This window comes from Perognathus longimembris, chromosome 2 (genome assembly GCF_023159225.1).
Source record: "Perognathus longimembris pacificus isolate PPM17 chromosome 2, ASM2315922v1, whole genome shotgun sequence".
In the NCBI taxonomy this organism is placed as follows: domain Eukaryota; kingdom Metazoa; phylum Chordata; class Mammalia; order Rodentia; family Heteromyidae; genus Perognathus; species Perognathus longimembris.
In genome coordinates this window covers 131938835-131949341 of record NC_063162.1, presented here as the reverse complement: position 1 = coordinate 131949341, position 10507 = coordinate 131938835, and the positions used below count along the sequence as shown (strand labels likewise).

The following is a 10507-nucleotide window of genomic DNA, read 5'->3' as shown; positions in this document are numbered from 1 at the left end:
TCATAAGTAGAACTTTACTCTTCCAATAAATATTAGGTACATGCTTTTTTTTTTTTTTGGCCAGTCCTGGGCCTTGGACTCAGGGCGTGAGCACTGTCCCTGGCTTCTTCCCGCTCAAGGCTAGCACTCTGCCACTTGAGCCACAGCGCAGCTTCTGGCCGTTTTCTGTATATGTGGTGCTGGGGAATCGAACCTAGGGCCTCGTGTATCCGAGGCAGGCACTCTTGCCACTAGGCTATATCCCCAGCCCAGGTACACGCTTCTTAAGCTCTCTATGCCCAAGTTTTAAGTTGTAGTTAAAAATACTCCCAACATCATGGGATAGTCATGAGACTTAAATGAGATATGTAGGCAAAATGCTTAATATCACATCTGCAGTTTGATACGAGTTCAGCAAAGTTTAGCTATTTGTTGCTATTGTTATATTAGCTCACAAAAGAGATAACAAATTTGTAATCTTTACAAACCTATGAGGAGCATCACAAATGTTGTAGCATAAGGGAAGGGGATGTAATAAGTAACTATTTGGGATCATGTCCATTTCTTCCACACCCACATGCCCCAATGACAAATCCACTGGCAGGAAGCAAGTAGGGTTTCCATAAGGAGAATGGGTAGGGGCACTCAGTTAAAGGTCCATGGACACTAGCACTGTTGAGACAGAAGTAAAAGCTAAAAGAAACAGGGAATCAGGAGATAGTCATTTCAGCATAGATGTTCCAAGGACAAGATGGTTAGGAAGAGCAAAGAGGTAGCAACAGGTAGCCAGTGTGGATAGGTATCTGAGTTGAGGCCTGTGGCTGCCTAAAGAGGCTTCGTTGACAGTTCAAATGAGTGGAAGACAGATCGAACAGAGAGGATAGGAACTGCGAGGTATGGACTCAACTAAGGTAAAGACTGAGTTAGTGCTGGAAAATCAAACCTGTTTTGAAAAACGGGGAACCTGCTGGTTGATGAATATATAAGCTCCACCAAAATGAAAACTCTCAACTCCATCACACCCTCTCAAACTCCCAACTCCATCACGTTAGCAAACATTGTTATGAATAAAATAACCCAATCCACATGGTAGAGAAAAAAAGCCCATGCCATCAGTTCAGATCTCAGTCACTGACAAATACTTTCCCTCCCCAACACTTTCCATTCTAGTTACTACGCATTATTTCCTGAGTAACCTCAAGCGCCATGCCCACCCACTGTAACCACCCCTCTTCAGTCACTCTGCCTAGATCTGCTGCCCACTTATCTTCCTGTTCTCTCACCATGCCATGACTTTTGTAGTCAGTCATAGATTTATCTGCTCTTGGGCTGAAACTTGGATCCCTACTTTTTCCTCTTGTCTTGCCCTATCTCGTTCTTATCTCACCCATTCTTTGAAGGGCACAGGGCTATGCTTCTAGCCTCTGTATGTCTTGGATCATAAGAATGCTTTGAAAAACATCTACAGCACTGCCATGGCTACCTGTACTCATCGGTTTGCATGCTGAATTAAGAATTTGTCAGGCTCTACTGGAGAGTTGCCAATGGAAAGGGAGAGGGCTAATAAACTAAGTGAATGAAACAAATATGATTAGGGTGGTGTGTTTATAAGTATGTGAACAATATAACCCGTTGAAATTGTTTTAAGAAGGGACAGTGGAATAAGGGAGATTGACAGGAGTTAGGTTAATTGAGTTTATTATATACGTATGTAAAAATATCACAAGAAATCTTCCTTTGAACAACTAACGCATGTTAATTAAAGATATTTTTAAAAGAATAGGAAGGATGTTTGGTTTTATGTCAGACCCAGTTCCCTTATCTGTCTTCTCTCGAACTGTGCCTTTCTGATCTTAGACAAATTGGGGATTTTTCAAGCCAACTATAGTGGTACATGACTGTAATCTTCGTATTGAGAAGGCCTTTGCAAGAAGATGGAAGATCCTGTATCAAACGAGATCCTGTATCAAAAGCAAAAAAAAAAAATACCTTTTTCTCCTTTCCTGGAGGCAGATAGATGTTTTATTTCACAATAGATTTTTGAGGCCTCATTAAGGTCTCCGGAAGTGTTTGAAATCCTGCTTGGTTTTCAGGATTTTTGTTAACATGCTGTGTATTTGTTGTCTTCATGCAGCTGGTGACCAGTTTTCCTCTCTGGGCTTTAGAAACAAGTTTCTGGCTGAAGCGAAACTACAGTGTAACCCACTGGCTGTCATTTCACGTGGACCCATGGAGCAAGAAGTCGTTGGTATTGCATTCTGCTTTGGGTTTCAAAGTGCTTCACATTTGATCTTTCCCTGTTCTGATTCCCCCAGTTTTGGGATATCACATGGGAGACTCAACGATTAGTTTATCCAACAGTGAGTTCTGTAGTATAAGAACTAGCTGCAAGAAATTTCCTGCCAGGTTATTTGGCTGAGTGAAATTGTCTGCTACTTTATATTTGCAAACAGGCATTTGAAAGGACAAACGTAGCTCAAAATACATCACACAGTCCAAATTGGGGGCAGGACACTAGGGGAGCAAATGATGCCACCAGGATTTGTCTGTACAATTTTCAACCTAACTAAAGCAAAAGAAGACACTGCACATGTGCAGAGAGCACGAGACACTGCTTTAGAGTCAGAATCAAGTGTCTAGGTCACATACAGAGCAGTGCATGATAGGCAGCCCACTTCTGAAGAATGATGGTGTAGGCAAGAAGTTGAGATTGGCAAGTCCAAAACGCAACCTTTTGACTTCTGCTCCATTTTATCCTTTCCCATGTGACTTCCCAGAAAAAAAAAAAAACAAAGAAATAAATCTTGCCATAACCTTGAGCTTGCTGGATATAATTTTACAGGAAAAGAAAAAAAAAGGAAAATTGAAAATTGTAAACAACAGTTAAATCAGACCAGATCCCATTTTAAGTATTAGCAGAGGAGGCTCCTCGATTGATTGAAACTTGATAAAATGCCTCAAATGGAATGAAAAGGAATACAGCATGATAGAGAACACAGAGAAGCTCCCTTCCAACATTCCACGAGCAGTTTTTTTAAAAATTTTATTTTTTTATTTAAAATTTTTGTTTTAATATTTGGTGTTTCTTTGTGTTTCTCTTCTCTGTGCTTAATTTTTCTGAGCATTCAAGTGAAACCCAGGGAAATCATCACTTTGTCTTAACTCAATTTCAAGTCACTCATTTTCACACTATTTCAAGGGAGACTGTTTTATTGGGTCTGTCAATAGCTCCCTGTGCTTCCAATTCTGTAGCCTAAACCAAGAGAATCTTGTAGCCCCCAGCCCTCTTTCAATCACAGTAACCATCAAACACAGATCCAGAGATGGGATAAGGGATGTATCTCTCTCTCTTTCTCTCTCTCTCTCTCTCTCTCTCTCACACACACACACAAACACACACACACACACACAGACACACACACACACACACAGCAGTTGCAGGGAGCAGGAAGATCCTCTGAGAAGCCGCTCAAGGGAAGAAGCCAAAGTGAGCAGATCACCAGAAAAGCTTTAGTTGGAGGTGACAGAGAAATTGATCCAAGCATGGAGTTTACTTGACACCGTAGAGCATCAGCCATCCGAGGACATTTTAAGTAGAAGGCTGATTTAACTCCTGGGCCTCTTGCTGAAAGCCATGTTATCTTAGCTATGGTAGCGTAACTTGTCTTAGCCTCAGTTTCCTCATCATGGATATAACAGGTTCCACCTCAATCATAACAAATATGAACTATGATGATGCATAAAAACTGGATAGAATCCCTGGTATAAAGGAGAGGCTCCTTACATTTGATGTCTGGACATTACTACCACTATGGTTATTATCACTATTTACCTATAATGAAGGGGACAGGCACAGAACTTAGTAGGTAGTATTTTGAACAAATGCAAGGTAGGCAGCACAAAGTGACACCCAACTTCTCTATCCTTATCAAAATGAAGAAATTAGGGAGAAACGAGATGAAATAAGGTGTCTGGTGCCACAAAGACAAGAGCAACACAGATGAAATTCAAATTGAAGCATTTAACTTTGTCTTGATAACTTAGCAGTTAGTCCATCTGATCTGAGAGTTTCTTAGATTTATCTAATCTCCCCACATTTCCCAGATTCTGACACCTTCCCTTTTAGTTTCTGTCCGGAATATTGTTGCTCTCTTCTCAGACTCATCACCTTCTATCACCCCAAGAGCTACAGATCAAAGATTTATCAACTGAGTCCTTGTAAGCCCTCTGCCAAGACCACCAGAAAAGTGAGTTTTCCTTTCCCTTCCTTGGGTTCACATTGACAGGTGAATGATTTCCATTTTGATCAAAGCTACTGTCTACTCCTTTACATCTGACCTCTTAACTGTGTGTACACAGAAGGCATCAAAGGGACAGCTGGAAATCAGACATGTCACTGTGTTAGTGTGTACCTATGTGAACATTATGGTTAACACACATACTCACAGAGATATACAAAGTCATAGATTTTGTTTGATTTTTCTAATTGACATATATATATAATAAGCTTTATGTTTCTTGTGAGTTTTTCTTGCACAAAGACATTGTAAACTCATCAGTGCTGTCATTTGTCAGAACAGTTATCCACTGGCAGGAGTAAATGAATGCATATCCTGCCATTATGATGGTAAGTATCTATCTTGGTTTTGCTTCAAGACTGGCTCAAGTTAGGAAATCCAAAGAAATGAATAGGAAGAAATATTATCTTTTGACTTTGCTCTCTGTTTTCTGTGAGAGAATACCAAAACCCCAGTGCTCTTTGCATGATCACATTCTTGCCACAGGAAACCAAATATATGAAAGTAGCATCATACATATTGGGTTCCAAAAGCATAATTGCACAGATTTACTCTTTCAAGAAAAGAAGACTAATTTCACATGGTACGTTGAACATAACAACAATGATAAACCACTTAAACCAGTTATTTCCATAACTTGGAGATCATTTTGCTTAGCCTCATCTTATGTGTTCATATATTCATAGCTATTAAGATATTGTGATCATCTGCTAGGCATATCCTAGACATATACTAATTATTACTAATGAGGGAAACTAGTGTATATTTCACAGATAAAAGTCGAACCAATGCAACAGCAATACTTAGAAGACAATATGCAGTATACCAACTGTACAACTGGGGGAAGGGAGTTTGGGAAAGGGAAGGTGGGACAAAAGTGAGGGAGGAGGTAATAAGTTTGATAAGAAATGTACTCCCTGCCTTATGTATGAAATTGTAACCACTCATTGCATCACTTTGACAATAAATAAAATCATTAATTAAAAAAAAAAGAGAAAGGGAGGCCAAAGTTGAAAAGGCAAATTCTATATCAAATCATGATCTGCCATGCCACACCAGCCTGGTTTTAAAACAGTAACAAGGTAACTTGTGAAAGTCATAAGCCATATTTTCTTTTCTTTTTTTTTTTTTTGGCCAGTCCTGGGGCTTGGACTCAGGGCCTGAGCACTGTCCCTGGCTTCTTTTTGCTCAAAGCTAGCACTCTGCCACTTGAGCCATAGCGCCACTTCTGGCCATTTTCTGTATATGTAGTGCTGGGGAATCGAACCCAGGGCCTCATGTATACGAGGCAAGCACTCTTGCCACTAGGCCATATCCCCAGCCCCATAAGCCATATTTTCTAAACTGGGCACAAAGTACTACTGCTATCTGTTGATGTTATTACACAGATGCAAATGAAATTAGTGTCTCTATAAAATGAACTCACTTATCTATTCCATGATAGTTAACTTTAATAAATATTAGTTTGAAATAGTAATGAAGGAGCTGTTCACTTCCTTATGCTCCCAGGGGTTGCCTTGGAAAGTGAATTCCTAGTTAAGCAGTCCTTTATGAAGTTGCAGACCCATCCACATCTTCAGAATGCTGAAATATTCCTTCAGCAAATCAAACTCCTTGAGCACATGGTGAGTGATAGGAATCTGCTTTGTTCTCATAATTCCACGTTGCTCCCCTCTCAGTCCATTCTTTTTATGTATCCAAAGATCCTATATGAAGAACTTGTCCTTCCCCTCTAGAGCTATTCTATGTATCCAAAAATGGAATATGAAGGACTGACCCCCACCCTAGTAACCCAGGTGCATACAGACTCCAGGAAAAACCTCAGGTATATTCAGACTTGCTTTGATATGCAGGCAGGGCAATTCACCTAGGCCCAACCAAAAGCCCCCCAACTTCCTAGACCTAGTGGCGCTTTCATTAACCACTGCTTCCTTTCTCAGACCCCTTATAAGCCTGGTTCCAAATTCACCCCTTCACACAACTTCCAAACCTGTGGGAAGGTCTGTGCACCTTACTGTTCCTCAATAAGCAGTCCTCACCTCTTGATGATCTAGTCCAGCCTCTTCCTTTTCCATTCTCTGCCTATTGATGATTGAATGGAGCCTATTCCTTTTCAATTCTCCATTTTCCCAACAGTCAGCAAATAGAACACCTGTGGTGCTCAGGAGTGCATCTGAGAGTATCTCGGTTTTAGAGGAAGAAGTTTGTTTATGCAGTATGGTCTGGTCTATGGTCCCTTGTGTTCCTGCTTGATTCTTATAGGAAGACATTTACTACCAGAACCTTAGAATCTCTGTATCCTCAACATGTGTTCTCATGAAGTGAGAGCATTTGGAAGTCTCTTTTACAAATATATAACACACAAAGATGCAGAGTGGGGATGGGGAGAGAGAGCACAGATACAGTGAGACAAAGGATGAACTAAATTCAGCAGTGCTACTCAGTAGACACTATGTTGAAAATAAACTATATGGGCTGGGGATGTGGCCTAGTGGAAAGACTGTTTGCCTCGTATACATGAGGCCCTGGGTTCAATTTCCCAGCACCACATACACAGAAAATGGCCAGAAGTGGCGCTGTGGCTCAAGTGGCAGAGTGCTAGCCTTGAGCAAAACGAAGCCAAGGACAGTGCTCAGGCCCTGAGTCCAAGGCCCAGGACTGGCAAAAAAAAAAAAAAAATGTTTACTCTGGCTATTCTGTCTCCTGTCATTGAAGATTTGATCCTTAAGCATTTGCTGTCACACAGAGGATGGTCCTTACAAGTACTTGTCAAACTTAACTTTTCAAACTTAGTAGATTCCAGGCAAGCCTTGATTAGGAGCTGTTACTACTAATTTCCCTGTTGCTTAAATTTGGCCCAAAAGTATCCTACTTGGAAAAACTGCACAGCATGTCACCTCTGCCAACATGAGATCAGACCAACTGAGTCATTTCATTCCAGCAAGGAGATACCTACTGGGACAAAGCTTATCCTGGCAATGAAGAACCATAAAGAAACAGGGAAAAAAACTTGAGATACCAGGGTGTTTTATCAGATTCCAAATGGAGACAACTTGTTCTCAACTTTTCAGATGTAACTAAGGCAAAGAAGTTAAGAGAAAACAGTTTCTAAGCATGGTTACTTGATGCCCATGCCTTAGACAGTTTCTCATATTGATCTAGGAAAAGCCCTAATGCCTCTGGTTCAGGTTTCTTTTTTTTTTTTTTTTTTTTGGCTAGTCCTGGGCCTTGGACTCAGGGCCTGAGCACTGTCCCTGGCTTCTTCCCGCTCAAGGCTAGCACTCTGCCACTTGAGCCACAGCGCCGCTTCTGGCCGTTTTCTGTATATGTGGTGCTGGGGAATCGAACCTAGGGCCTCGTGTATATGAGGCAGGCACTCTTGCCACTAGGCTATATCCCCAGCCCTGGTTCAGGTTTCTTAAACACATTTTCTCCTCTGACACAATGTATACCTAATAAAATATGACATTAAAGTTATTGACCTATGAGAGCAGGCAGGTTCCTCTGAGGGTGACAGTCACTTTTGTCTTTGTAAGTTCTAATGGGTTGACATGGATCTTTCCTTCCATTTGCTTCCTTTTGCTGTAATTGTCTTGTTAAATTTGTTTCCTCTTGCTTAGAGTTCATCAATTTCCAATGATGCTGTGACTAGTACCACAAACTCTTATCTGCCAGGGCCTTGAGTCAGACCTCTGTGAAGATACCCTAAATGCCATTCCCCTACCATTAACCCTTTCCAGCTTGAAGAAATTAGAGTGGTCGTCATCCATTTCCCTAATGGCAGTTCAGATGACTTCTAAGGAAAGAGATGAAAAAGTAAACAAGAACTCAGGGCCCCTGAGTCCCATCTTGACCTAGCAAGCAGAAACCAGATAGAAAAGAGACATTGTTACAAGACATCTTGCTTTTTCCCCTCCATAGCCTCTTCTAGTACAGATAAAAGAAGAGGATTTCTAGAATGGACTCAACTAGAATGCTGTGGGACCTGACCAATAAAGTGTCAACTTCTGAAACACCTCATTATGAAAATGGCAACAAAATAGAGCATATGCCAGGGTAAAATGTCCCCTGGGTTCAGCCACTGAGACACAGAGTGGACACAGAACATCTGAGGCCTTCTAGTAAGATACTTTCCTTTGCACTCACTCTCCTTTGTCCTGGACTTCCGTTTTTGAACTGCCAAGACAAGAACCTGAGAAGACTCCAGTGTCTGAGGCTCACAGTGGAGCTACAGCACTGGCAGGATCTGCCTATGGCTGAGCTGCACCACAGAGCAGGCATGTCTGCTGCTGAGATGCAACACAACGCAGGTGTTGCCTGCTACAGGGTTGCAGCACTAGGGGCATCTTTGCTGGCCCTGGAGCCAGAAGGAACATGACATCAGAAGGAAGACATGCACATGCAACTTTAGCAAGGTTACATACACAAGACACATCTGTATCCATTTAAATTTATTCCCTCCATCATATTTCATAGTTTTCACAAACTATGCAGATGGTGGTCATGTTTTGTTAAATTTCTATATAAGAGTTTCAGTTTTTTTAACTTTATAAACATACTTCAATTGTTTTGCTATTAAAATCTTAAAGTTTAAATTGCTTATTATAAATGTATCAAAAGGAAATTGCCTAAATACTGGCCTTGTATATGTAATATTGCTAAATTCTTTTATTAAATACAGTATGCTATGCTTCGTGAAAGTAGGATTAGTCTTTTTTTTTTTTTTTTTTTTTTTTTTTTTTTTTTTTTTTTGGGCCAGTCCTGGGCCTTGGACTCAGGGCCTGAGCACTGTCCCTGGCTTCTTCCCGCTCAAGGCTAGCACTCTGCCACTTGAGCCACAGCGCCGCTTCTGGCCGTTTTCTGTATATGTGGTGCTGGGGAATCGAACCTAGGGCCTCCTGTATACGAGGCAGGCACTCTTGCCACTAGGCTATATCCCCAGCCCACAGGATTAGTCTTTTGATTTGCATGCCTTTTCTCTTTTCCATTGCTTCTTGTACTAGCTATAATTTTAGTATGATGCTCAATAGAAGCCATGAAAGCAGACATCTTCAACTTTGTAATAACACTAGAGGTAAATTTAGTTTTTCTATGTTAAGTATTAAGTATAATATCTGTAAATGAAGTGTCAGCAGACAAATCTAAATAAAAATTTTAATTGGCTCTGTCATACTAAGTTCCCTTGTTATTCTTGCTTGGTTGTGAATTTATTAAAATATTAATATTGTAATGAAGAGAAGCAAGGATAATGAAGTGAAAAAAATCCCAAGGTATTGCTGGACACTGATGGCTCCTACCTGCAAATCTACCTATTCAGAAAGCTAAGTTCTGGGGGTCACAGTTGAAAACCAGCCCAAGCCAAGTCTGTGAGACTATTCAATTATGCACACACACATACACACACACACACACACACACACACACCAGAAGTAAAGCTGTGTCTCAAGTGGTAGAATGTTAGCCTGGAGAAAAAATGCACAAGGCCCTGAGTTCACCCCCCAGACTGGGACACACAAAATAATATTTTTTCAATGTATATCCTACAAAATTAAGAAAAGTGAGGGAAAGGAAAAGGAGTTGGTTGGGAGGGATGGATGAAAATGCTGAAAGAGGAGACATTGATCAAGATGAATTTTACTCATCAACTACTTTATTGAATGGCAACTCCTTTGTACAACTATTGAAAAACAACAAAAATATTTTTTAAAAAGTTCTTAACTAGACACTAGTGGCTTATGTTTATAATCTTAGCTAGTCAAGAGGTTGAGATCTGAAAATCCTGGTTCAAAACCAGCCCAGGTAAGGAAAGTCTGTGAAAGTCTTATCTCCAATTAATTACCAAAGAAGCCAAAATTGGAGCTGTGGCTCAAGTAGTAGAGAGCTAGCCTTGAACAAAAAAGCTCAACAGCAGGGCTGGGGATATAGCCTAGCGGCAAGAGTGCCTGCCTCGGATACACGAGGCCCTAGGTTCGATTCCCCAGCACCACATATACAGAAAACGGCCAGAAGCGGCGCTGTGGCTCAAGTGGCAGAGTGCTAGCCTTGAGCGGGAAGAAGCCAGGGACAGTGCTCAGGCCCTGAGTCCAAGGCCCAGGACTGGCAAAAAAAAAAAAAAAAAAAAAAAAAAAAAGCTCAACAGCAGTGCCCAAGCCCTGAGTTCAAGTCCCAGGACTAGCATAAAAGTAAAACAAAGCAAAACATATTGCTAATAATAGCATTGTTTTTATTAA

The 10507-nt window shown here is 40.9% G+C and overlaps 1 long non-coding RNA gene across 1 annotated transcript; it reads left to right on the top strand.

The window, feature by feature from the left end:
• Window positions 1–2132: 2132 nt before the first annotated feature.
• LOC125347090 lies at window positions 2133–8971 on the top strand. Its single transcript, XR_007210102.1, has 3 exons — window positions 2133–2227; window positions 4139–4226; window positions 8199–8971. It is a non-coding gene; the product is annotated as an uncharacterized LOC125347090 (long non-coding RNA).
• Window positions 8972–10507: the final 1536 nt, after the last annotated feature.